Here is a 25,321-nt window from a genome sequence, read left to right as displayed (position 1 = left end):
TTCCAGAGAAAAGAGGGAGAAGAATTTATAGCCAAGCAGCCTCAGTGACTGTATGCAATATAGATACTGGCTTTTTTTCGTTTTTTTTTTCCCTTCAAATGATTCTTTGTCTCAAAAGAATGTATTTACCTTGAGCGCAGGCCCCCAAAGTATATTTTATATTGCACCAGAAATCAGCATAATGGAGTCTTGGATAGGTTTCAGTTGCTGACTAGCTACTATTTAAACATTACATTTATTTTTAAAAGTAAATTTTACAGCCAGGGAATAGATTTGCTCACAATTTCAACAGTGTGCTGGCTAGTGGCTTTGCAAGTTTCAAGGGTAATGACTTGGAATGGGTTGGGACTGAAATGTTGAACATACCTAACAATACCTTTAAGTTATCTGCTTGCCATTAGGTAACCTAATATATTGGTTAGTCCCTCAAAAATGAGTTGCACATTTCATACTCAAACTAAAGAGAAAGTCACTAACCTCTAGTCTGCTTGAATCAGGTTAGATTTCTTTTCTGGCAAGGTATCAACACCAGCATTGAACATATGCATCAAAAATAGGCAACAGAAGAAGCTTCATTAAGAGTTAAGTCAAATTTTCTGTAGAAATTCTAGAGCTAGCCACTATTATTAGACAAATTACAGACCTAGACCACCCCATACATAGATGGATGTTTGGATTAGAGGATCTCTTGAGTGCTGGATTTTCTCAGGGTATCACAGTTACATAAACACCTGTGCTAAATATCTGTGAGCTGAATCAATGGTGTGGGGTATATTGGGGAAATCTGTTTGCAGTAGCCTTCAACATTTCTGATTTCTTGCCTGTAGATAGTTGATCCAGTGTTTGTGTATTAATCTGTCAGTAGAGAGCTCAAGAGTTCACATATACCTTCTCCCTCACTCCCAATACTGCAAGCAAAGTAGAATTCTGCCTATTCACTTACCCATGTCTATTACTGGGTAGGATCCGAGTCACAACTCTCTGGCATACATCCAGACAGCAACCTGGTGTGACAGTGAATCCAGGATGAACATGGTGCACCCTTGAATATACAATCCTCTTACACTCTGGGGACCTACTACATAGATGTTATAACTGAACATGTGGATTGTTGTGTCAAATATTTTTTATAAATATTCTTGAGGGACTTTACCAATAATGTGTGGGTTTACATCTCATTGTAACTGAAAATACTTAGTTGACAAATGCACCCATAATGCAAGCATCCTTACATGGGAGTGGATACAAAGGATTTAGTAAGCACCTCAGCCTGCCTTCTGTCAGTGCCAAGGGAATTTTGTGCAACCACCTGCACACTTTTCAAGCACTATACACACAGGCCATTTCTACACAGGCAAGATCTTCTGGAAGGACGGTGCCTTCTTCCGGAAGATCTGCGGAACTTTTACACATGTAAGATGCTCTTTTGGATTTCTGCTGGAAGAAGGTGCCCCCTCTTCCGGATTCTGTATTCCGTTCCAGAATCAGGAAGAGGACCTTCTTCAGGCAGATTCTTCTGGAAGAAGGCATATGTAGTTGTTCCCAGACTGTTTCTTCTGGAAGAAGCAGCCCTCCATGGCAGCAGCCTGCTGGAGAGCAAGGCTGCTCTAGACACCCCCAGTGAGCCTCTATGGTCCCAGGTCCTTGCAGCCTTTAAAGCTGCAAGGACCCAGAGTGATTCTGTGACCCCATGGCAGGAAGCTGAGAGTGTGAGACAGACAGCACGTACAGAGCTGCCTGCCACATGCCCCCGCGGCCCTGCAGTGCCCAGCGAGTCCTGACCTGCAGAGATGGCTAACCGCCCAGTACCCCACACCGCCCATGGGAGCCCCAGAAACCCAGATGAGGGGAGCCAGGACCCTGAACAGGCTCCAAAATGAAGGGCCCCCTCCTGGACTGAACCAGAGCTCCAGGACCTCCTCGGGCTCTAGCATGATGAGGATGTCCTCTGGGACACCAGCTGGGACCGGAGGAATGCCCCAACCTTCACTTGCCTCACCCAGGGCCTGGCTGCTCGTGACCACCCCTTCCGGACACCAGAACAAGTGCGGTGCAAAGTGAAGGAGTTGCAGCAAGGGTACATGCGGGCCCGGGACAGTGCCCGCAGATCTGGCCATGCCCCTGCCAGCTGCCCCTTCTACCAGGAGCTGTGGGACCTCCTGGCTGCAGCTGACACCTCTCCACCCTGCGTCACCATGAAGACAGCTGCAACTAAGCCCTCTGCCGCACTGGAGGAGGAGCATGAGGGACCCATCACCGTGGACGTCCCATCTGATGGGGGAGTCCACAGACAGTTCCCTTGTCATTGTGGTGCCCTCCACCGCCAGCAGCTAGGTCCCCTTCAGTCGGGCATCACCCGACATATACGAGGCCACCTCAGGTAAGTGCGCACAGTGGAAAAGCACAGCGGAGGGAGGGGGACACCTGGGCCCCAGTCCCAGGCCCTGAAGCCCTAAAGCCCGTCCCCAGTCAGGGCCCAGGGCACACCCATGCCTGCCAGCAGCATCCAGCTCCCTCTCCCATGGAGTGCCCCCTGAGTGTGCTGAGGCCCCCTCCAGGCAGCAGAGCTGCATCTGGAACCCCCCATGGCTGAGCTCCCAACAACCCACAAGTCCGTTGCTAGGGTGGGCCACTGTGGATAGCACCCCGGCTCTGGCATCATGCCCCAGTGGCGGCTGTGGTGAGTGCATGCAAGCCTGCATGGTGGCCTCCCCAGGCACATGCCCATCCCATGGGTCTGTGGAGAGGGTAGCCAGCTGGGGAGACTGGGGCCATGCCACCCAGGTCCCAGATGTGGTACTGCCTTCCCCCGCTACCCCCACACTCTCTCTCTCAACAGCAGTACCATCCGAGGGCCAGGGCAGCCAGATGAGGAGCCCGGGGCCCACCAGCCCTATCCAGGCCAGAGGATTCAGCAGCCCACTAGCTGGGCCCACACCAGCCCCTGCTGCGTGGTGGCCACCAGTGCACTGGATCTGATGCAGCCACCACGAGGAAGAGGTCACGGCCTACACGGTGGCCCTCCGCCAGCAGAATGCCCTCGCCGAAAGACGGCTGGCCCTTGATGAGGCCGAGCTCCAGTGAAGGCGGGACACTTGGGGGGAGGTGGTGGGGATGCTCCAAAGTGTGTGCAGGGCCCTAGCAGGCCAGCCCCCAGCTGCCCCCCTCGCAGTCCCCTGGAGATCCCACCCAGCACTCACCCCCATAGTGTCCCCCAAGGAACCCCTGGCTGTCCCCTCTGTAGTGCCCCCTGAGGCCCCCATGCTGTCTCCCCATAGTGCTCCCCAAGGCCGCTGCTATTGCCCCCCCAGCTGCCACCCCTGCATTACCCCCCCAGCCCTTCTGCTGTCCCCTCAGCTGGTCCCGTGCCCCCAGCCCATGACCCTGAGGCCCTGGCTGCCCTATTTCCCCTGGGCCTGCCCGATGCTGCACTGAGGGACCTCACAGCATGTCTTGTGGCCACAGTGGGCCCTGTGGATGGTTGCCTGAGCCACAACCCACCCCGCTCTGCTCCCTCCGCTGACGCTGAGCAGGATGCTGACTGGCCCTACCTGCCGGTGCTTCCGGCCCCATCAGCACCCCACAGGGGACCATACACCCAGCGTGGGAGAGCTTCCTGCAGGCACTGGGGCTTGTGGACTTCCACCCTGTCCCTTGATTAGGGCCCCCCAACATTCCTGCTCCAGTCCCCATCCAAGTGTAGGTGCCCCTGCCCGCTTACCCCCATGTATATAGTTCACTCCTTATCAGGTTTTGGTTGTTACTTTTATTTTTCACTATTTACATTTTTCACATTGGTAATGGTTCAGGGTTAAATATACGACAGCATTCAGCACCCCCTGTGTCCCTGATTACCATGGGTGAGGGTGGGGGGTTGGGGGGTGGGGGTGTGTGTGTAGGGGGTGCCTGTGGGGAGGGGGTGCAGGGATTAGTAGTTCCCTCGGATGAATGCCTCCCAAAGTGCCTCCTGGATCCAGAGCCCGTCATGGTCAAGCCACTGGTTGGGGGCCACAGTGGGCTGCTGGTAGCAGGGGGTCAGCTCCACCATCCAGCCCTGGGGCAGGGTCTCCTCACGTGCCTCGATGAGGTTGTGGAGCACACAGCAGGTGGCCATGACCTGCGGGACATTCTCCACCCCTATATTGAGGCGCATGAGGAGCACCTGAACCGCGCATTCAGATGGCCGAAAGCGCACTCGACGGGATACTGGGCCCGTGTGAGCTGGGTGTTAAACAGCTCTTGGGAGCGTGTGGGGTGGCTGGTGTACGGGCGCATCAACCAGGGCTGGAGTGGGTAGGCTGGGTCGCCCACAAGGCAGAGAGGCATCATGACATCCCCAATGGTGCGCTCCCACTGGGGCACGAATATCCTGCCCTCCATCTTGCGGAACACAGCAGAATTCCACAGGATCTGCGCATCATGTGCCCTGCTCGGCCAGCCGACATAAATGTCCGTGAACTTCCCATGGGCATCCACCACAGCCTGGAGCACAATGGAGTGGTACCCCTTGCGGCTGATGTATTGGCTGCCACTGTGGTCCAGGGCCCTGATGCGGATATGCATCCCGTCAATCGCCTCAAAGCACTGCGGGAACCCGAGTGCGTGAAGCCCTCAACAATTGTGTCCAGGTCCCCAGGGCTCACCAGCCGCTGCACCAGCACATGGTTGATGGCCCTCATGACCTGCAGTGGAATGGGTGCACTCATGGGCATATGCAAGAGGGGTCCCTACCCCCCTCCCCTTCCACCTCCTCCCTCCCTACTGGGCCACCCATTTCTGAGGGACCCCTCTGGCAGCGGCCATGTGGTATCCCTTCTGGGCTAGAGCTAGGCCTGCCTGCCCCCCCAACCCAGCCCTGCTCCCTCCCAACTGGTGCCTGGGGTCCCCTGAGCCCACAAGCCCACTCCCTCCCACTGGTGGGGAAGGGTCTGTGGCAGGGCTTACCTGGCGGATGACAGCACCAACGGTGAATGTGCCCACTCCGAACTGCTGCCCAATGGATCGATAGCTGTCCGGGGTAGCCAATTTCCAGATGGCGATGGCCATGCGCTTCTCTGGGGAGAGGGCCTGCCTCATCCAGGTATCCTGGCATTGTAGCATGGGGGCAAGCCAGCTGCAGATCTCGAGGAAGGTCTCTTTCTTCATCCGCAGGTTCTGCAGCCAGCGGTCATTGTCCCAATCCCCCATGACAACCCTGTCCCACCAGTCCATGCTGGTGGCATGGGTCCAGACACTCTGAACTGGTTGGAGGGGGCTCAGCAGGGGTGGTGGGCATGCAGGACCCACAGGCCTGGGCTTCTGCCTCCACAGAAGGCTGAGGAGGGTGGCCAAGTGGATGGCTAGCGTGCGGGTGAGGGCAAGCCTGCTGTCTGGCTAGGCACAGAGTTGGCTGGCCTCAGCAGGAAGGGGCTGTTTGGGTGGGGCCCTTTAAGGCCCTAGAAGGGCTCCGTGGCTGTGCAACCCCTTCTGTGCTGTTTCCTGCCCTGTTCTTCCAGAAGAGTGCCATTGCATGTGTAGATACACTCTTCCAGAAGAGGGGGTGGCTCTTTTGAGCTCCTGTTTGATGTGTAGAAGCACTCTTCTGGAAGAAGATCTTCTGGAAAAAGTGCCATGTGTAGAAACAGCCCCATACAGAGATACACATCTCATAGAGCTGGAAGGGACCTCAGGAGGTCATTGATTTCAGTCCCCTGCCTCTTAGTAGGACTAAGCACCATCCTGGAAAGACTTCTTTTCATATTTAAGTCTGGGCACCTTAAACCCCTAAATGGCCACCTCAAGAATTGAGCTCACAACCCCGGGCACAGCAGGCCAATGTTCAAAGCACTGAGCTATCCCTCCCTGCTGTACTATAAAGTAGTCACTTTGACAGTTGGCACACACAACATTGTAGACCCACAAATGGCACCCATATTTTTACCAGTAGTTTAATGGCCCCATTTAAGCAGATGAGCATTTGCCATCAATACACTATAAATGGGAGCAAAGATAAAGAAACAGGCAATGATGCCAGAGTGAGACCATCATTACTGAAATCACTAGCATTTAATTTTACCTCTATCTGTGAAAAAAAACCCTGCTATTCATTCAGGCTAACAATGCTATTTCTCATTCCCTTTCTCTTTAGGAGGAAGTCCTGAGTGTGTTAGATTTGGAAAACAGTTTTAAAAATGTTATTCAAGCTGGGCACATGTCTGCTGGCTAGGAAATGCCAGGGCACTTAGGAGGGTTAAGGTAAACTTCCAGAAGGCTGGAAAAAAAGGAGTCAGAATAATCAGAACATTGAAAAGTTTGTACATTAGAAGCAAAATTTGCTCTCTATGGCCGCATCTACACATGCTGGCTACTTCGAAGTAGCAGCGCCAACTTCGAAATAGTGCCCGTCACGGCTACACATGTTGGGCGCTATTTCGAAGTTAACATCGACGTTAGGTGGCGAGACGTCAAAGTCGCTAACCCCATGAGGGGATGGGAATAGCGCCCCACTTCGACGTTCAACATCAAAGTAGGGAATGTGTAGTTGTTGTGCGTCCCGCAACATCGAAAGAGCGGGGTCCTCCATGGCGGCCATCAGCTGAGAGACGCTCTGCCCAGCCCCTGAGCTTGATGGTGGCCACGTGCAGTAGCCCCTTAAAGCTCCCTGCCCCCTGCCTTCCTGTGCAGGAAGCTGTAGAGCGTGCAGGCAGCAGCACTGCCACGCGGCTAGCCTGAACGCTCCTCCGCGCCAACACACCCCCACCCGCTGCGATGGCCGCCCCCCAAGCACCCCCAGGGGACCCCCCCAAGGAGAGCCAGGGCTCCCAGCCCAGCAGCCAGGTGGGGAAGCGGCAGCGGGGCCCCTCCTGGACGGAGGCCGAGCTTCGGGACCTGCTGGGGCTCTGAAGTGAGGAGGAGGTGCTCCAGGTAATGGGCAGCAAGAGGAGGAACGTGGATGCATTCGCTCAGCTGGCCGAGGGCCTGGCCGCCCGGGGTCACCCTGCCTGCAGTCCGGATCACATCCGGAGTAAAGTGAAGGAGCTGCAGCAGGGTTACACCTGGGCCCGGGATGCGGCCGGCCGATCTGGGGCCACCCCCATCACCTGTCCCTTTTACAGGGAGCTCAGGGACATCCTGGGCCCCCAGCACACCTCCTTCCTTCTGGCCATGTTTGATACCTCAGCCGAGGAGCCCCAGCAGGCCCCGGAGGCGGAGTCCGCCCGGAGGCAAGCCCCGCACCCCGGGGGCCCCCCCAGGAGCCCACCTCCGGGGCACCGGAGGAGGAGGGGGAGTCGTCCTCCAGCGATGCCTGCCTGCAGATCTCCATCCCATCGCGGAGCTCCAGCCGGGCGTCCGCCCACCGGGTGTCCCCCGACCGTGGGAGTGGACCATCAGGTATGTACCCCCCCGGTGCACACCCCCAGGGTTGAGGGGCGGGGGTAATAGATATGACCAGGGCCCTCCACATGCCCAGATGACCATGGCCCCAAGGACAGTAGTGGCATGTCCCTCAGAAGAGTGCATCAGCCCCTGCCCCCCAGCATGACAGTGCCATGCCCCATCCCCGGGGCTGGGGGGAGTGGAACCTCTAGGGTCCACCGGGGGGGGGCAGGGGGTGGGACACCCATCATCATCATCAGCAGCATCTCCTGGGGACGGGGATGGGGAACCAGCAGCAGAGGGGTGGGGGGACAAGTGCCACGGCTCGGGGCCCACACTAACGGCTGCCTCCACTCTTCTTCCCCCCCTGTGTTCCGCAGCTGCACCATCGGAAGGACCGGAAAGCGCTGGCGAGGTGTCAGTGGTCCCGGACAGCCCACTGGGGCCATCACTCCAGGCCAGCCCCTCGGCGGAGGACCGACCAACCCCATGGTGGGGAAGACGGCAGACCCAGCACCACCACCCGACAGCGACAGACCCCCAGCTGCTGGCCATCCACTGTCAGCAGCTGGAGGTTGCCGAGCAGTGGCTGCGGATGGAGGAGCACCGCCTCCAGCTGCAGGAGCGGGCGCTGGCCTGGCGCCAGGAGGCATGGGGGGCCTTCATGCGGACCTTTGACCGTATCACCGACTACCTGGCCTCCCATGCCGCGCCGGCCGCTGCTGTGCCCGCCCTGACTGCTCCACCCACTGCTCCACCCGCTGCGCCACCTGCTGCGGTGTCTGCCGTCGCACTGCCACCCGCTACCGAGGGCCCTTCCGCCGAGGGGGACCTGGGGCCAGCTGACACCCGCCGGCCATATCTACCGGTCCGCCCAGCCCCCAGCCAGCCCCGGCCAGGGCTGAGGCCGAGGCTTGGGTCGCGGCCGCCCACCCCCAGCGCTGGACATTAATGGGTGTGGGGCCCAGGACATGGCCCCCCCTTCCCCCTTTGTATATATTTCCCCCAGTTTAATGTTATTTTGTAAATAGTTTTTATATTAGACCCCTGTTGCTATGCTGATCCTTGGCCCCCATGTACATAGTTCTCCCCTTCCTTGTCTTCCCCTTTCATCTTATCCTTATTTATAATACATATATATATGTTTGATTTTGCCTGTAAATAGTTAGTCTTGATAATAATAAGAGTTCTACAGATATTTGATTTGATGAACAAATGTCTGCTTTTATTTACAAGAAAAGTGGGGGGGTGTGCTCTTGGGTGCTCTGTGGTGTGGGCATAGGGGCAGGGAGTGTTGTGGAGGATGCGGGGGGGTGCAGTGGGGGGCCTGCCAGCGTTCACCCTGCGGCCTCGTCGAACTGGGTCCACAGGGCCTCCCAGACCTGGGTCCCTTCGGGGTCCACCTGGCGACTGGGGGCAGCGGGTGGCTGCACTTCAGCCCTGCCGGCCTCCACAGCCCAGCCCTGAAAGAAGGCCTCTCCCTTGCTCTTGACGAGGTTGTGTAGGGCGCTGCACGCGCCCACAATCTGGGGGATGTTGGGAGGCCCGCATCAAGGCGGGTGAGGAGACACCTCCAGCCCCCTTTGAGGCGCCCAAATGTGCGCTCTACCACCTGGCATGCGTGGTTCAGGCGCAGGTTGAAGCGCTCCTGGCTGGCTGACAGATGGCCTGTGTAAGGGTGCATGAGCCAGGGCCGGAGGGGGTAGGCCGCATCTGTGATGACGCAGAGGGGCATGGTGGTGTCCCCCAGAGGGATCTCCCGCTGGGGGATGTAGGTCCCCACCTCCAGCTGGCGGCACAGGCCCGAGTTCTGGAATACCCGGGCGTCGTGGGTGCTGCCAGGCCAGCCCACATAAATGTCCAGGAAACAGCCCCGGCTGTCCACCAAGGCCTGGAGGACCACTGAGTGGTAGCCTTCCTGTTTAAGTAACGTCCTCCACTGTGCTCCGGAGTGCGGATGGGGATGTGGGTCCCATCCAGAGCCCTGAAGCAATTGGGGAAGCCCAGGGTGGCAAAGCCCGCGATGGCGGCATCCGGGTCTCGAAGTCTCACGAGCCTGTGGAGGAGCAGGGTGTTGATGGCGCAGACGACCTGCAGGGGAAGCACATGGGAGAGCACCAATGAGGGGTGTGCAGGGTGTGTGTGGCCCTCCCCTCCCAGGGCCCCCCTCCCCCCATGGGTCCTCTTACCTCCATGAGGACAGCCCCGACAGTGGCCTTGCCCACGCCAAACTGCTGGCCCACAGATCGGTGGCTGTCTGGAGTGGCCAGCTTCCAGACAGTGATGCCAACCCATTTCTCCACACTGAGGGCACGCCGCATGGCGGTGTCCTGGTGCCTCAATGCGGGGGTGAGCCACTGGCATAGCTCCAGAAATGTCTGCCAGCTCATGCGAAAGTTCTGGAGCCAGCAGTCGTCATCCCACTTTCCGAGCACCAGCCGCTCCCACCAGTCGGTGCTGGTGGGGTAGCTCCACAGCTGGCGGCGTATGAGGCGGGGGGGGCGGGGTGCTGCAGGGTTGGGGGTTGCATCCTCCTCCCCTGTGGGCAGCTCCTCCTCTGTGGCAAGGATGTGCTCAGCTGCCTCCTGCATGGCATGGAGCAGGGCAAGCACTGCTCCTACAGGGGCGGCTGGGTGGACCTCTGGCTGCTGCTGCTGCTGCTGCTGCTGCTGGGGGTCCATGACTGCGTCGCTTGAGGTGTGCGTGCCTATGGCTCTGCAGACCGCGTGCTGTGCAGGCTGCGTGTGTCTGGGAGGGGCCCTTTAAGGGAGCGGCTAGCTGTTGCCCCGGAAGTGCTAGTCCGCCCTGTGACCCTGTCTGCAGCTGTTCCTGGCACCCTTATTTCGATGTGTGCTACTTTGGTGCGTAGACGTTCCCTCACAGCACCTATTTAGATGTGGTGCTGCCCAACGTTGTTGAACATCGACGTTGCCAGCCCTGGAGGACATGTAGACGTTATTCATCGAAATAGCCTATTTCGATGTAGCGTGCACATGTAGACGTAGCCTAAATCTTTCATCCACATATAGTAGAGATAGGGAGAGAAAGAGCACTGAATTAAGCTGTTTTGTATGTATGGATGTCACTGATAGGCAATATTGGTGGAATTTTGCTGCAGGAAATTGTCAACAGTGTAACGTTCCTAGCTATACCAGAGTATTTATTCCTTATGTGTGCCAGGAGCAAAAAAGCCGGAATAATGTCAAAGGACATGAAAACATAGTTAGGATGGAAGATAATAAAAGGGAGAAGGGTACAAAAAAGACAATTATTAATTTAGTCACGTACATTTCTCTAATTTTCTGAAACCAAGCCCTCCTCTTTTAGCTTTTAAAATTAATGGTTGGGATTTCAATGCAGTATCGTAGCAATACAGTGATTTTGGGAGCCTTCTTCCCTAGGAAGTCTTCCAGGGCCATTTACAGTTGTAGAGCATATTTGGAGAAGATAACATCTGTTCTATAATTTATGTTAGTCCACTTTTTCCCTGGTTTAATGAAGATTGTTTTGTAGCTAGTATTTTGTTTTAATCTAAATGTTTATCACAGTGTTTTTGTGTTGTATTTACTCCTGTAGCATTGAGAAAGTGCTGTGCGATTATTTCTTTTCAGAAGTAAAACTGCAAATGAAAGAAGAATAATGGACCAAGTCTAAAGGTGATCTGAAGTCCTGCAACTTCCCGAGTAGCCATCCATCTTTAACATTTAGTCCTATGTTTACTGGGACCCTAACTGGATGGTATAATATCTACTAATTAGTTTGTTTAACACCCTACACTCAGTTAAGGGGAAAGGGATCAGTAGAGATCTACAGGATCTTTCTGTTTAAATTACTCAGAATTCTGTTTAAACTACTTAGAATAGGTACTTAATTAGCTAATTTTTATTAATGTCAATAATGTCTGGATGCAATTTAATTAATGTCAATAAGAAGTCTGGATGCAATTTAAAAGCAGCCAGTTATCAATAAAAATGAAGAAATCTCTATATACTGTATTCAGTCAAAGAGAACTGTGGTAGTTACCATATTCTTGTGTCCAGGCAGACAGATATACTCCAGTTCTAAGAACCTGCCTGTCTTGCTATAAAACTACTTGCCAAAGTAAACATGGAGGTACTAAAGCTGCTTTAAAGTGTGTTTTACATTATTGTAGAAAACCATCTTGACAGATCCATGATTGTTCACATTGCTGTGGCCTGAAAACTACAGTGTGAAATATATCAAACAGGCAGAAACCACATGTAAGAGGGGCTGCTGCATCTTTTGCCTATTTGATTTCAATTAAAATCTAAGCCTGTTATAAAACGTTGCATCTTTTATGCTAGGAAATTAGAGAAGTCAAGTCATCATTATAGGAAATACTTGGTGATATGAGATAAAAATACCGTGCAGCACATCATTATGCTGGAGCCATTAGTACTATAGAGATCTCTTAGTTACAGATAAAAGGACTGATTTCTTTCCTGCTTACATAAGTTATGTTGGCTTGAGCGTGGAATAATGCTATTGATTTTGATGCAGTTGCTGTTGATTGGCACTGGTTAAGGAGAATCAGGCACAGATGTGTTTGTAGGAAGCATGTCCATACTGCAGAAGAAAATTGGAGGAAGAGGTACTGTGTGACCTGCTAGGAGACAAGACATTTTTTCATTCTGAGTATTTGCTCGACTCCTTGCTTGACATATGACTGTCCATAAAAGTCCAGTATTTCAGTTAATGATGTGTAGCCCCTATAACTGCAGATTGGCGGATTCCATGAAGCGATTTCTTAAGCCTTGTCATGAAGGGCCTGAAGCAGCAACTTCACTGCGGTAAGGACAGTACTTCTTTCTTTCAGCAAGCCATATTTGAAAGCTATCTAGCACATTTTGGAGTACTCTTTTTTTTTTTTTTTGGCGGTCACTTGATAATGAGTAGGATGTCTTCATGACACCCTCCTATTTGTGAGTCCACTGATGGCTGATGAGCCCAATGCTAGAGCCTCAGGTCTTATCACAGAAGAGGCAGGTGTTTAGTAGCTTTTGGAGAGACAGGGAGCAGTTTTTGCTGCTCTTTTCTTCCTTTCCACCTCTCCTCATCTGCGCTTGCATGAGACCTCTGAAATTGTGCCAGCCTCTCATGGATTACTACTCCCCACTGGGGATGGTCCAGTGCAAGATGCTCCCAAGTGTCAACACTCATGCTGGACTTTTTAATGTGTAACTTCAGCACACCCAAGTATTGCTTCTTCTGGCCGCCAATGCTCCTCTGTCCTTCCTTCAACTCCAAAACCAGAATCTGTTTTGGGAGGCACTGATCAGACATCTGAACCATCTGACCAGTGCAGTGCAGCTGTTGATGAATGAATAATGGCTGGTCAATGCTGAGCATTCTACTCTTCCAGGATGCTGCTCTTAAAATTTTGAGCACTACAATAACCTAAATAACACAAAATGCTGAAGATCTGCATACTAAACAATGGACAGGGCTCATGTGGCATATATTTAATTCGAGTAGTGCCCTTTATCTTCTACTCTCTCTTTTATTTTACTCTTGTTAGATTGTTATGATTTATTATTTCTGTTGTAGCAATGCCTAAGGTCTCTGAACAGGAATTATGCCTCTATTGTATCACACAAACACCACGATGATGGCCCACACCTAGAGAGGCTTCATGATCTCAGATTAGAAGTGTGATGGGTGAAGAAGTAGATAGACAGGGTGTGTGGGGGAGGGCAGAGGAAGGCAAAGGCAAACCTGGGGAGAATGAAGTTATGGCAGAGAGAAGTGTGTTTGCCTAAATTAGTCATAATAGATGGCCTCAGCATCAGTCAAATGGTCCCCAGCCTAACCAAAATCAGACATTATGCTTTGCTGGCACAAGTAAGACCAATTCAAAATCTCTGTCTTTTGTATTACATGAAGTAACATGACTACTTCTTTGTAATATAAACAAGCTGAAACATGATTGCGTAAAACTGGGAATCAGCCCAGGAAAAAGAAGGAATTGGACCATAGCTCAACAAATGGCATCAGAATGTACTTCAGGAGCATGAAATGATGGGGAAATGGTCCAGGAAAATAGAGGATCAGATTAATTGCACAGGAGTGGAACCCAAGCCAAAGGCCTCAGGCTGTGGATAGTCATAGGCTGTCAGCCCCACCGTCAATGTATCCTGGAAAGTGGGTGGGGCTATAGCCCAGAGGAGATGCAGTGATTCGGAACCAAGCCAGTACAGGCTGTTCTAATTGGATAATTGTATATGGCAGTAAAACACCCAGGGATGGGCCATGTCAGCTGACCCAGACTTACAGGGTTCAGACTATGGGGCAGTACAGACACATCTGGACTCAGCATGGGCCCTTGGCTCTAGCACTCCATGAGGAAGGAGAGTTTTACTGAAGTGCAGACATACACAGAGATCCTGAAAGAACTGGAAGCTGATGTCCCCTTTTGTGACCCCAGGGGAGAATGAGAATGTGAATGAATTCTCTCCCATACAGCTGCCACTCCCTCCGTGCTCAATCCATTCCCTTTATATTTAATTCAAACCATTGTTGTTTTTCCCAGGGTCTTTCCTCTTATTTAAGCTACAGCTATAAATTGAAACCAAATGTATATGCATCGCAAAGTGAATCTTCCAGTTCAATGATCAAACCAAAACCTTGATTATTGAAAGGTGTATAGTCTCAGAGGAGTAGCTGTGTTAGGTTGCAGCTTCACAAAAACAAGTAGTCCTGTAGCACCTGAGCTTTTGTGGGAAAGACCCACTTCTTCAGATTCTGGAGTCTTTCTCACAAAAGCTCGTTGCGTAATAAATTGTTAGTCTTTAGGGTGCTACAAGACTGCTTGCTTTGTTTTGTGAAGATACAGACTAACATGGCTGCCCCACTGAGACTAAAGAGTTAGTATATATTATAAAGCTAATAAACTATATTGAAAAGGAAGTCCTGTTTCCCATCTGGTAAAAATAAGGGATTTTATTTGCTAAGAAAAATAATGTTTAAAAATAGTTATTTTTTCTTAAGGTACACATGCCTTCCGGGTTTTAAAATTGCAAAGGAAAAATCCTAGCTTAGTTGACATTAGTGGAAGTTTTTCCAGTGACACCAATGGAGCCAGGATTTCACCACAGTTTGGAAAATATCGTTTGCTGTGCTCAGCTAGCAAACCAGCTGATAGCTACAAGACAGAGCTCTAACTAGTCATCTGCCAGCAGTGCTCTACTATTTCTTCTCCTCTTTCTCCAATAAAACCCCAACAAGCTGCTAAAAACACAAGTAAGGTCTCAGAAATGATATTGAAAACAAGTTGAGATCACGAGGCTAAAGCATCCCATGAATGTTTGAAATGTAGTCTCTACAGCTGTCTCAAAAGTGTTCCCTTACAGAGCTCGGAGGAATCCAGTGTTGTTTTCTATTGAGAATGTCTCAGATGGCTTATACAGACCTGCTTATAACCCAGAGTCACTGAGATCACTGACAAGCAAAAGTGAAGTCTGTTCTACAGCCCTTGGATGAGAACCAGATGGCTTTTAGCTGAGGCTATGGAGGCTCATGCGCTAAGCTCCAGTGGTCCCCAGTTGTGTTCTGCCTGTCAACATTATGAGCTCATCCAGGATGAACTGCTGGGAGGTCTCAGAAGCTCAAGATGTGCTTCCTCAGCTGAGGAAGCATGTAACCCAAAGGCACTGAGACCACTGACAAGGAACTGTTCTACAGCCTTAGCTGAGAGTGGATTGGTTTTCAGCTCATGTGGCAAAGGCACATGGCTTTAGCCTCCAAGGTCTCAGGTTTAATCCCGCTGCTGTTGACTTTACACAATGAAGCCCATATATCAGGTTTGTGCAGAGTTAAGCATATTAGCCAACATAGACATGGCACTGGCTTTCAGAAACATGGAACTATAACTAGATCCAGACAGTACAAGTCAAACACATGCGATACACAGGGTGTGCCCATGAGCATGAGGTGCGCTCTTAATGAGGGTAGTAATTCTGTGTCACTGTTGCTGATGTTACCACAGCTAAACCACTATTTTTAGCATGTCTGCTGAGATGAGATCTAGCTCAATTATCTATATGCAAGCTAGGAATCACACCCCCTTGCTCATTGTGCAGATGTACCTTGAATAAACACAGAGTGTCATTTGTCTTGTGGACTGATCCTTGGCCAACAGAAGTGAGTGCTTGCCTTTTTGCCAGCCATAATTTTCCTTTCTGTGAATTAGCCTAATGTAAGTTTCCATATTCAATGGTTAATGTGGCTTTTTGTAGAATTAATATTAATTTAGACTAGCCCCATTTGAAAATGGGTGTCTTACTTAAACATTATCTCACATAGGTATGTGATGTCACATCTTCGGCATAGCAGGGAATCACCTGTGAAATATTCTCTTGTCATTTTCTGGGTAGACGTTTAAGGCAAGATTTCTTGGGAAACTGGGAGTAGAGCTCAGGCCAAGAGAAATAAAAGTCAGGTCATGTAATTTCTTATTCATTTATGATGAGGCAAGTTATCTAGATCAGAAAAGAGATAGTGTATATTCCCATTGACTCAGATCTGCGATCTCTGGCAACAGCAAAATGTCACAATTTGCCTTCTTTCACAGCGTCACTTTTAGCAATGTGGCTCAGCAACATGTCTAGTCATATTTAATGTGGCACTCTTCTACCTAGAGGCACAACTAGTCCTGTACTTTTCCTACATGTGTTTCCTTGATGTGCCTTGCAGTTCAAGCAATAAAATGGAGAGGCATTTCTTAATGGCAGATAAATACAGGCCTCTACTGTGCTGCAAAGAGGGATAGGATGAATTCATTTAGCCATCAAAAAGGTGTATTAATGGGACATTAATGCAAATCCTAGAGTGTCTTATTAATTTATTATTTTTTGTTTAAAACGCCAATTTTTGATTAGCGTTTTAAAATATGTATTTTTCCTACAGACTATAACATTTGATTAAAACAACATACCTTGAATGGGTGGAAATCAAAGAGGGCAGAACAGAAAGCAAAGGACTAACATTACATGAATCTTGAGGAAATAGTTTATTGCACAAGTTAGGAAATGCTGTAAGTTGTCACATGAGTCTGTGGAATCAGCATCACTGGAGAAGGTCCAAACTAGATTAATTACCTATTTATTGGGTCTGGTTAAAGACTAATGAAATCAAACCTGCCACAAACTAGGGCTATGGAATACATGGGTCTTGGAACCACTTCCAGTTTATTATAGTAAGAAAAAAGTGATAGACATATTTAAGAAGAAACAAAAATTCAGTTATAAAGCTCTATAGGCACACTGCCTTCCCATACTGCCCCTCCTTTGTTAATGATAGTTAGCCAGTGACACCAATAGTTTGGAGCAAATGATGCATGGAAAACAAGGATACTGTATGTATCGTTTTAATGGATTTCAACACCATGATAAAAATGAATAAGCGGATACCTCTACCTCCCTTTGTATTGGATGTATTTTGAAACTGGCAGAGAAGAGCTATTATTGTTCTGCTCTGATATTGACAGTGAGCCTTCCCTTCTCCAGTGCTCACAATTTGCATCCACAGACAGTTGTATGGCTTAAAGAATAAATTAAATATATGTACATTGTTCTTCCTCCCCTTAATCTAGTCTTTATGTACATCAGGTAATATTTCGTTCTGGTAGCTTGGAGCTAACTTCAAAATCAGTAAGTGATATAAAAAAGAGCCAGGCCTCAGAGGCCTATACTTCTTGAGGTCTCCTTTATCAGGGGAGAAGAATTAAGCTAAATTAATTGCTTCGGGCATCATCTTCTGCATAGGATGAATCTGCTGTGAAAGAGTCTCTTGTCTCTCATTTTCTGGGTGGAGGTTTGAGACAGGCTTTCTTGGAGAGCTGGGAGGAGAGCTCAGGCAAAGAGAAGCTATTCTTCCTTTTGTTTTTTATTTTAAGGTAGTGCTTGTGTTGGGGATGATCAGTCTCTGAAAAGTCCTAACTATAGCGATGAGACAATGGTGGGCCTAGTGTGTCACTCTGGCAAGAGTCCACTGGGGCACATGGTTGTAGGCTCACATAGCATCGTCCCAGCCAGACTCCCCTAGGGTCCTGCTACAGGCTGGCACTGGTAGCCTCACATGTGCAGCCAGGTGACACAGGCAGGTGTGGAAGGGGCCAGCCATGGGACGTGTTGTAGAGAAAGCAGGTGTGCTCAAAGCTGGGCTCCTGGTGCATCCAGACCTGTCTTGCAGCCCCCCTCTTGCTGGGAGCTGGGTAGCACACCTGCAGTCTGCTGCTGGTGGGAAAAAAGCCAGGGGAAGGGAGCTGCAGGCCAGGTTTTGCAGCAGCAGTGCCCTCACACAGCTGGCCCACGGATCCCTTGTGGCAGCACAGTGAACCCAGGAGCAACAAGGCAGGGACCCAGCCACCAGCCAGGTAGAGGTAGCTCAACAGTAACAGTGACTGCCCCAGGCTCCATCAGCCCTCCCCCAACACACACCAGCCCCCTGTCCTGACTTCTCCACCCATCCACATACCCTGTCCTGAGCATCCTCCTAACATCCCAACTCTCTACCCTGGACTCCACCCCCGACTTATATTTCTCACAACTATGGATGTATCACAACCCCAACCCCCTTCCTGGCATCTCCCCGGGGGGGAAGGGAGATTGTGATAGGACAGTACTTGTAAGAAATGTAAATTGCTTTCATCCCTGGGGTTGACATTAAATTACTGTGTTAAGCCATGGAGCTTACCCCATTTGATCATTCTAGGAGCCTGAGCAGAATCACCGTGAGTAGAGCGGTCACTGAGTTAATTTAAAAAGTGTAATGCCTCATCTCCTGACCAGCCTGATGTCTGAATGTTTATGAAATCGTTCTGTGCCGGGAAAAGCTGGACCCTGGCATTCTCTCCACCTTCATTCTCACATCTCTGGGATGGGTCTGGAAATGGACTACAAACAGCCATCTTTCCAAATGGTCCCAGGAGCAGAGCTTCATACCCCCTGCCACCTCATAAATATTCAGTAATGTCAATACCATTGGGAGTGGCATAGAAGTATAGATTTAAATCTTGTTCCCATAACTCAGATATGCACAGAACGAAGCCCTTTCCGTATTTCTGTCTTGTGAATATTATCTTTGTCATTAGATCAAATCCCATATTGAAATAGGTTAAATGAAAATGCTGAATTAATTCTTCCTCTGCTGTCCCATCCTGTTGTTACATAATGTTCAAATAATACATTTGAAAAGTAAATAATGACTGCAGTTCTTCCCATCTGAACTAGCATGCAAGTTTCTTATTAAGGCTATCCAAACCCAAGTTGGAGTATACTAACAGAACTATATTATCTTTCTGCCAGTCATCTGTCTAAGAGTCATTAACTCAGTGAAATCATTATCAGCAGAGCAAGGCAAGTTCAAACAAAGGGAACTGCTCCATCTAGAGTTCCATTCAGAGCACAAGTATATCCAGTATATTAATCAAGAGTTAATGGCTCACCTTAGCTCTATTGTTACGTTTCTCTGTCTTTGCTGTTGTCACCTAAATATTTGAGGAACTGGCAACGACCAATTAACCAGTGTCACCCCTCTGACTGTAGATGCTTCAGAGAAAAGCTTAAAACCAACACGACATGGCTAATTTTGTAATGCTGTTGCATCGGGAGAAGTTTCTTCCTGACTACAGGTGATCAGATTCCCAGCTGAAGCACAATGATTGATAGCTCTGGTGGATATCAAAACAAAAAGCAGTTCTGGTGGATATGTCATGGTTAATGTAACTACAGTAGATACAATAAATACCTAATCCTCTAAGAAGTATACTCAGCTATTTGCTTCAATAATATCCTGTTGCAATGGAGATCTGCAGAATAAATAAACATCACCTTGTCAAATAGTTTTTTAACATAAATGTTTTGCCTTTTGATGTTACTGCATTCCCTTTAGTTCTGGCATTCATAGAAAAGGAAAATAACAGTCCTCATCTTATATACCCTGGAATATTTTCTTCCTAATTTTTTTCTCCTTTTCAAATAAGAATAATATTTTCAATCTCCTTCCCTATTGTGCTTTTCTAATCATCCTTATTGCTCTTCTTTGCACCTTTTCCATTTCTCCTGTCGTTTGTTGGATCAAAACAAAACGCTATCACTGTTAAAAAAATCATAATTGCATTTTAATTTGTCAAATCTTCCCCCAAATACAAATCAATACCCAGAGCAATGTGTTTTGATCTTCTTCTGTAACGTAACGTGCATGTATTCTGCAAGTAACAAGGGGCAGAAACCTGGCAACTGACCTTCACAGAAAATTAGATTTACTTTAGTAATTAAGGCTCTGATCCTGCACCAAATGTTATCCCCACCTCTTACTCAATGATAGCATTCACTGTACGTAACATTAGGAACCATGTAAGTCTCTGCAAGATGTGAGCATACTGGGATAAATGTGCCCAATTTTAAAAGACATTTTCAAAATGTCTCAGACCTAACGTCATGAAGAAATGTGCATTTTCTTCATATCAATATATTCTGTCATGTTTTGTGGCTCTTCTTCTAACTGCTTCATGGCTTGTGGACTTTTTCCATGTAGCGTGTACCACAGGCTTTTCATCTTCTCCTAACTTTTTTTGTTAATGTTAGTGGGAAGCACCCATTTCCTGTGAATAATTCTTCATATGATGAAATTGATACCTTCATATCTAGTTCTGTGTGGTCTCTGATCTTTCCATAGCAAACATCTTAATAAGACCAGCACACAACATGTACCTAGGCCCAAGACTGGTTGCTTTCCTCTTTGTACCACCATAAATTCTTGTTTCATCATTTCCTCTTTGTATGCTAGTGTCGGCATCAAATATCTCAGAACTAGAATTCTCTGTCCATTATAGTCTTTCCCAGACATTTTTCACATTTCCACTTTTATGTGCTCCTATTTCACTTTCCGTTAATCCATTTACGTAAGCCCCAGTGTCTCTGCTATGTCACATAAGCACCATTTGTACACGTTTTAACAAGCTAATCTTCTGAGTTTTTGGACTGCTAAGTTACTGTGCTTAAGAACAGCTCTCCCTCTTGATGAATCCATTTTTGCACTTAATACATGCACTTTTCTGCTTTCACTGCACATTTTAGCATAATGGGGGCATTTATTGCAGTTTCTACATAATTTGCCTGAATGCAGGGTATTACCTAGACCAGGGGTCAGCAACCAAAATAGCAAGAAGAGCCATTTTTTGCCAATTCAGTAAAAAACTCAATTCAAGAGCCACAATGCACGTGAATACAAGACGGTTCTTAATAAATAACATCAAACCGTATCTTTGTAATGCCTATTTTAAGAACAGTGCACACACGCTGATTTGTAATGTGATACATGTTTACTGCAGGTTGTTGACAAACTTTTTACGTATTCTATTTCCTTACACTTTATGTGTGTGTTTGTGCTGTTTTCCTTCACTCCTGAACCTTCTCTCTTTCTGGAGGACACCAGAGGGAATTATCCAACACCTCAAGATCAGATATCATTTGTTATTTAGGTATGAGTTAATTTTTGGGCTTTTAGATATTCACCGTTTTCAAAAATAATCAGGAGGTTTTTTTTTGTTTTTTTGTTCTTTGTTTTTTTTTAAAACTTTGCAATTATAGTGTTTGGAGCCACAAAGAAGTCCCTTAACCTAGACTCATGCTGGTTGGCTCATTGCTGACGTGATTTCTTGCTTTCCATTTTTCTATCACTGGTCAATTTAATTTCTGCAAACTTTCCCCTTGCTGCTTTGGCTACGGTGCTTACTGTCATGAGCTTTGTACCTGTCTCTAGAGGTTTTTTTTTGTATTTCTTTTTGTTCTGGGCCAGACATATACATATTGCCCCTCTAGTGTCACTTTCATGGATATTTTCATTTTTACACCCCAGGATGATCAGGTCTATTAATATTCCATGTTCACAGGGGGCTGACTTTTTAAAGTCTCTGTCAAATATCTCTATCATTTCCATTTCATTGTGCTCTCTCTCTCTGTAACCTTTTTTATAGGAACACAATGATTCTCACTGTTGTCATTATTTCCTCTTTTCCCTGACCCCCATCTGAATGGCATGCATTGTAGATATCCAGCGTTTCCACGTCCGTCCCTGTTAAGAGCAGAGAAATCTTTTAAAGCTCATCATCTAGTTTATTTGTGGGTTTCAAGTACAGCTCAAATTGCCATTTGAACTGTTGCCAGGCAAATTCAGCATTTCCTTTGGTTTTCAGAGCTGGTGGGGGGAATTATTTGCAGTACCACAAGTCCTATAAAAGCCATTGCAATATTGCCTCTCTCATGAGGTCTACCAGAAGACTGTGCCAGCCTTTCCTGGCACTAGGTAATAGCTCTGTGATGAGCAAGACAAACTGAACTTCAGAGAAAACTATGCACGGCAACAGAGCAAAATACTTTTTAGTGCTCTGCATAGTTGTAACTTCAGGCTGTCCTTTTGTGGGCTTATTTTGTTTCTGCCCCTACAGGAAATCAAAACTGCCTCCAGAACATACAGGAAATATGGCATCTCTAAATATCCAAGGGAACTTTCTCTGCAGTACAGCTTGAAACTCTCTAGTCTGGCACCAGACTGGTGCTGAACAAGAGAGTTTGCTGGACTTTGGGAGGCCAGTATTGTCGAGCAGCAATATCAACACTTCCACTGTTTACTGGGATCCTAGAAGACAGTTAGGGGTAAATTACAAATAAACAAGATCACAGAACACTGAGACCCCAAGACTGGTGGCTGTAAACAAACTTTATGAGATCACAGGAAACTTGGCCAAACCCACAATAAATGGCCATCAGGCTAACTAAAATCATGATGGATTACGGACAATGTCAGACAAGAGAGATTCAACCTGGAGTGGCAACAATATTTCAGTAAGCAGCAGCCCAGCAATAACCTACTGCTAGCAAATGTGGCTTTTATAACTATCTAGCGATACTGCATGCATACCAAGTGCAAGCACTCTCTCTGAGACAATGTATTGAAATGTGTTCTTCTAAATATTAGTGACCATGTGGATAGGTTCAACCAGTCAGAGAATCTTGTAACCTATGGACCAACTCAACTACCCAGCTTAAAATATGAAAAAGGGAAAGTTAACATTTATCACAAAATTTCCCAAAAGAAAAATATATTGCATGAATTAGCCTAACTTTTATAACTGTTTTAATTTCATGAATACCTCACCAATTCAAATCCAGAAAAATAACTGATGAAGTTGTGTTATTTATAATTACATGAGCTCCACCTGTTAAATATCACTGAAGGAAATCAAGGTATTTTGGGACAAAAACAAGTGAAGAAGACTACAGTAGCATGGGGGATAGTCAACGAAAAGTAAAAGATGATTAATATTTAAATGTTATTCTCCATTTACATGCCAATGGGACTCTCCACTGAGGGGAAACAATGAAACTGGGGACATGTTCCCTATGAATATCCAAAGTAAATATGCCTTCCTTTGGGAAGTGTGTAGATATTATAGTGATGGGTACCTTGAAAAACCCTGCTAAAGGGAGAAGCATAGATGAGAAGGTCACTTTACCACAAGCAAGAGAAAAAGAACAATTAGAGAAGTAAAATGGGTTAGGTAAGATTCTTCCCCCCCGCCACACACACACGATGGCCCAACTGCTATGCTAAAATCTATTGGGCCAAATTCTACTCTCAGGCTGCATCTATGCTATGAGAAAAAAAATCGATTTTAAGTCAGCCTGATTTTTCCAGTGCCTGTTCTTACTGTGAATTCCATTACCTCGATTTATGGACCACTAAACTCCACGATATCAAAAGCCTAAAATCGAAGTAACCCAATGGGCGTAGCGTTCAATTAGAGTTTAAAATTCCTAACAAAGGGTAGTGAGAATGTGGCATGTCATTAAATTGAATTCATTAACCTCCACAAATGTCCCGCATGTGCCCCACAATGCAACACAGTTATCCGCTCTGGCCTCTTACATCTCCACTGCTCTCAAGTGTGTAGGAATTAGGCAGCAGGACCATTACAATTCAGCACCTGGAAGCCCATGGCTGTAGGATCATGAGAGGCTGAAAAACCTTTTTTTTTCTTTGCTAGCAGCGCAGCTGTGGGATCTGTGCTTCTGTGTATTCCCCGACTAGGTGCCTTTTTTTTTTTTTTTCTGTGCTGCCTGGCACCAGCTCCTGGCCCCCTGTACCATGTATTAGCTCAGTTGTGGGTGGGGGTCGTGCTTGTCTGGTACTATGAGAAATTTCTTTTCAGCTGTTTATATGTTGTCCTGACCCCCACATCCTCTCCTTTTCCTCTCCCCCTCCCCTCTGGAGGTGCCACACAGTCTGGAACATTCCCGCACCCAGCCGCATCATGTGGCTTGACCCTGAACCAATAAAAGGACATGCTGCGCAAGGTGCCAGGCAGATTGGATAAGGTGAGGGTCACGATTTTCGGGGGCTGGCTGTAGCCAGGGGTCTTGTAGCTGCCCAGGGGACATCTCCCTCGGCGGTCACGATTTTTGGGGCCTGTCTGTGGCCATGGATCTTGTAGCTGCCTGGAGCCATGCATGTCTCAATGAAAGTAATCTATTAGCTGTACAATTACAATTCTTGAAATAAGGCTTCCAGCAGAGAATATTTGTATCCTAAGGGCCTTCTTTAGCATATGCAAACCTGGCTGTAGTCTGGGGTCTTTTAGCCTGATGAACCATTTGAGTTTCAGTGTAACAAATGTGTCTACTTAGACATAAGGGTCTTCTATTACAGATGGTATAAATCCAGATCCATGTCCTGACAAGGCCTCTGTGGGAGGTCATGATTTTCATGGCTATCAACTGTGTACCATCTTTCAGCCGCCCTGGCCCATTACTCATGATTCATTTGAGTTTCAGTGTAGCACCGTTATCTACTTAAGTATACTTAACATGGCTGGGGAAAGATGGTAATGAAATGTGGGAAGATGGCGTCATATACCCACATCTACTTATGGGGCCAGAATGCAACAGGGCTCAGGGAACTGTGGGATAGGTTCCCACAATACACTGCAGCAGCAGTTGATTTAAGCTACTTGTGTGTGGCAGCAGTAAGTTGATTTTGTGGGGAGCATGTGGGAAGGTGAAGATGCTCAAAATCGAATGGATAAAACCCAGCACCAAGAAATCGATTTTATTAAAATTGATTTTATCTAATAGTGTAGACATAGCCTTAGTTAATTAAGCACTTGCAACTCATAGTGGTGACAGTGGAAATCATGTTTACCTATCTGAGATGAACCTGAAGTCAGACTAATCATACTCATTTAACGGCATATTCAATGACCAATCTGCTTTTCTAACACAGCTCATTGTTGTCAAGTACTACAACCTTTTTCATAAGCGTAAGTAGTTTTTCCTCCTCCTTATACATTAGTACTCCACTATACCTGCAGTATCACAATACAGTTAAGTTTTGTTGTGGTCACAAAGCAAATAGCTAAATTATATAATTTGTCAATTAATTATGAGCCTGCCATGAAGAAGGGTACAGCAGGATCAATAGATATTTTCTTTTAGTGGTGTTCCATATGCAATTTCAATTATGTTTCAAACAGTTCTACCCCCCACACAAGAAATAAAAATTTCTTTCACAGCATTCCCACCTGCATAGTGTTTGTCTCATTATCAAGAAGAGGCAACATGCACAATCTCTGATTTAGAGATATGAGAGTTCAGAAAAATTTAACGAGCAACCAAAGCACACATTAGAAAAAAATTGAAGAAAAGCTCCCCAAAGAAGCATCCAAGCACAGGAAGTGTTTACATGTAGCTAATTGCAATTATTGTAAAATATGCCCAGCTTTCCCTCTCAAGAAGAAACTGCATCCAGATGGGGCTCAACCTCTAGTACTCCCTTCAGAGATTCCCACTTTTCCTGAGACTAGGTTTCAGGACTTTGGAGAGTTGTATGAGGTAGATTGGAAGCTGTTGAGTAGCTCACTTTTTTTGTACAGCCTTCAAAATAATGA

Source organism: Carettochelys insculpta, chromosome 5, assembly GCF_033958435.1.
Source record: "Carettochelys insculpta isolate YL-2023 chromosome 5, ASM3395843v1, whole genome shotgun sequence".
NCBI lineage: Eukaryota > Metazoa > Chordata > Testudines > Carettochelyidae > Carettochelys > Carettochelys insculpta.
Note: the sequence above shows the minus strand (reverse complement) of the source record.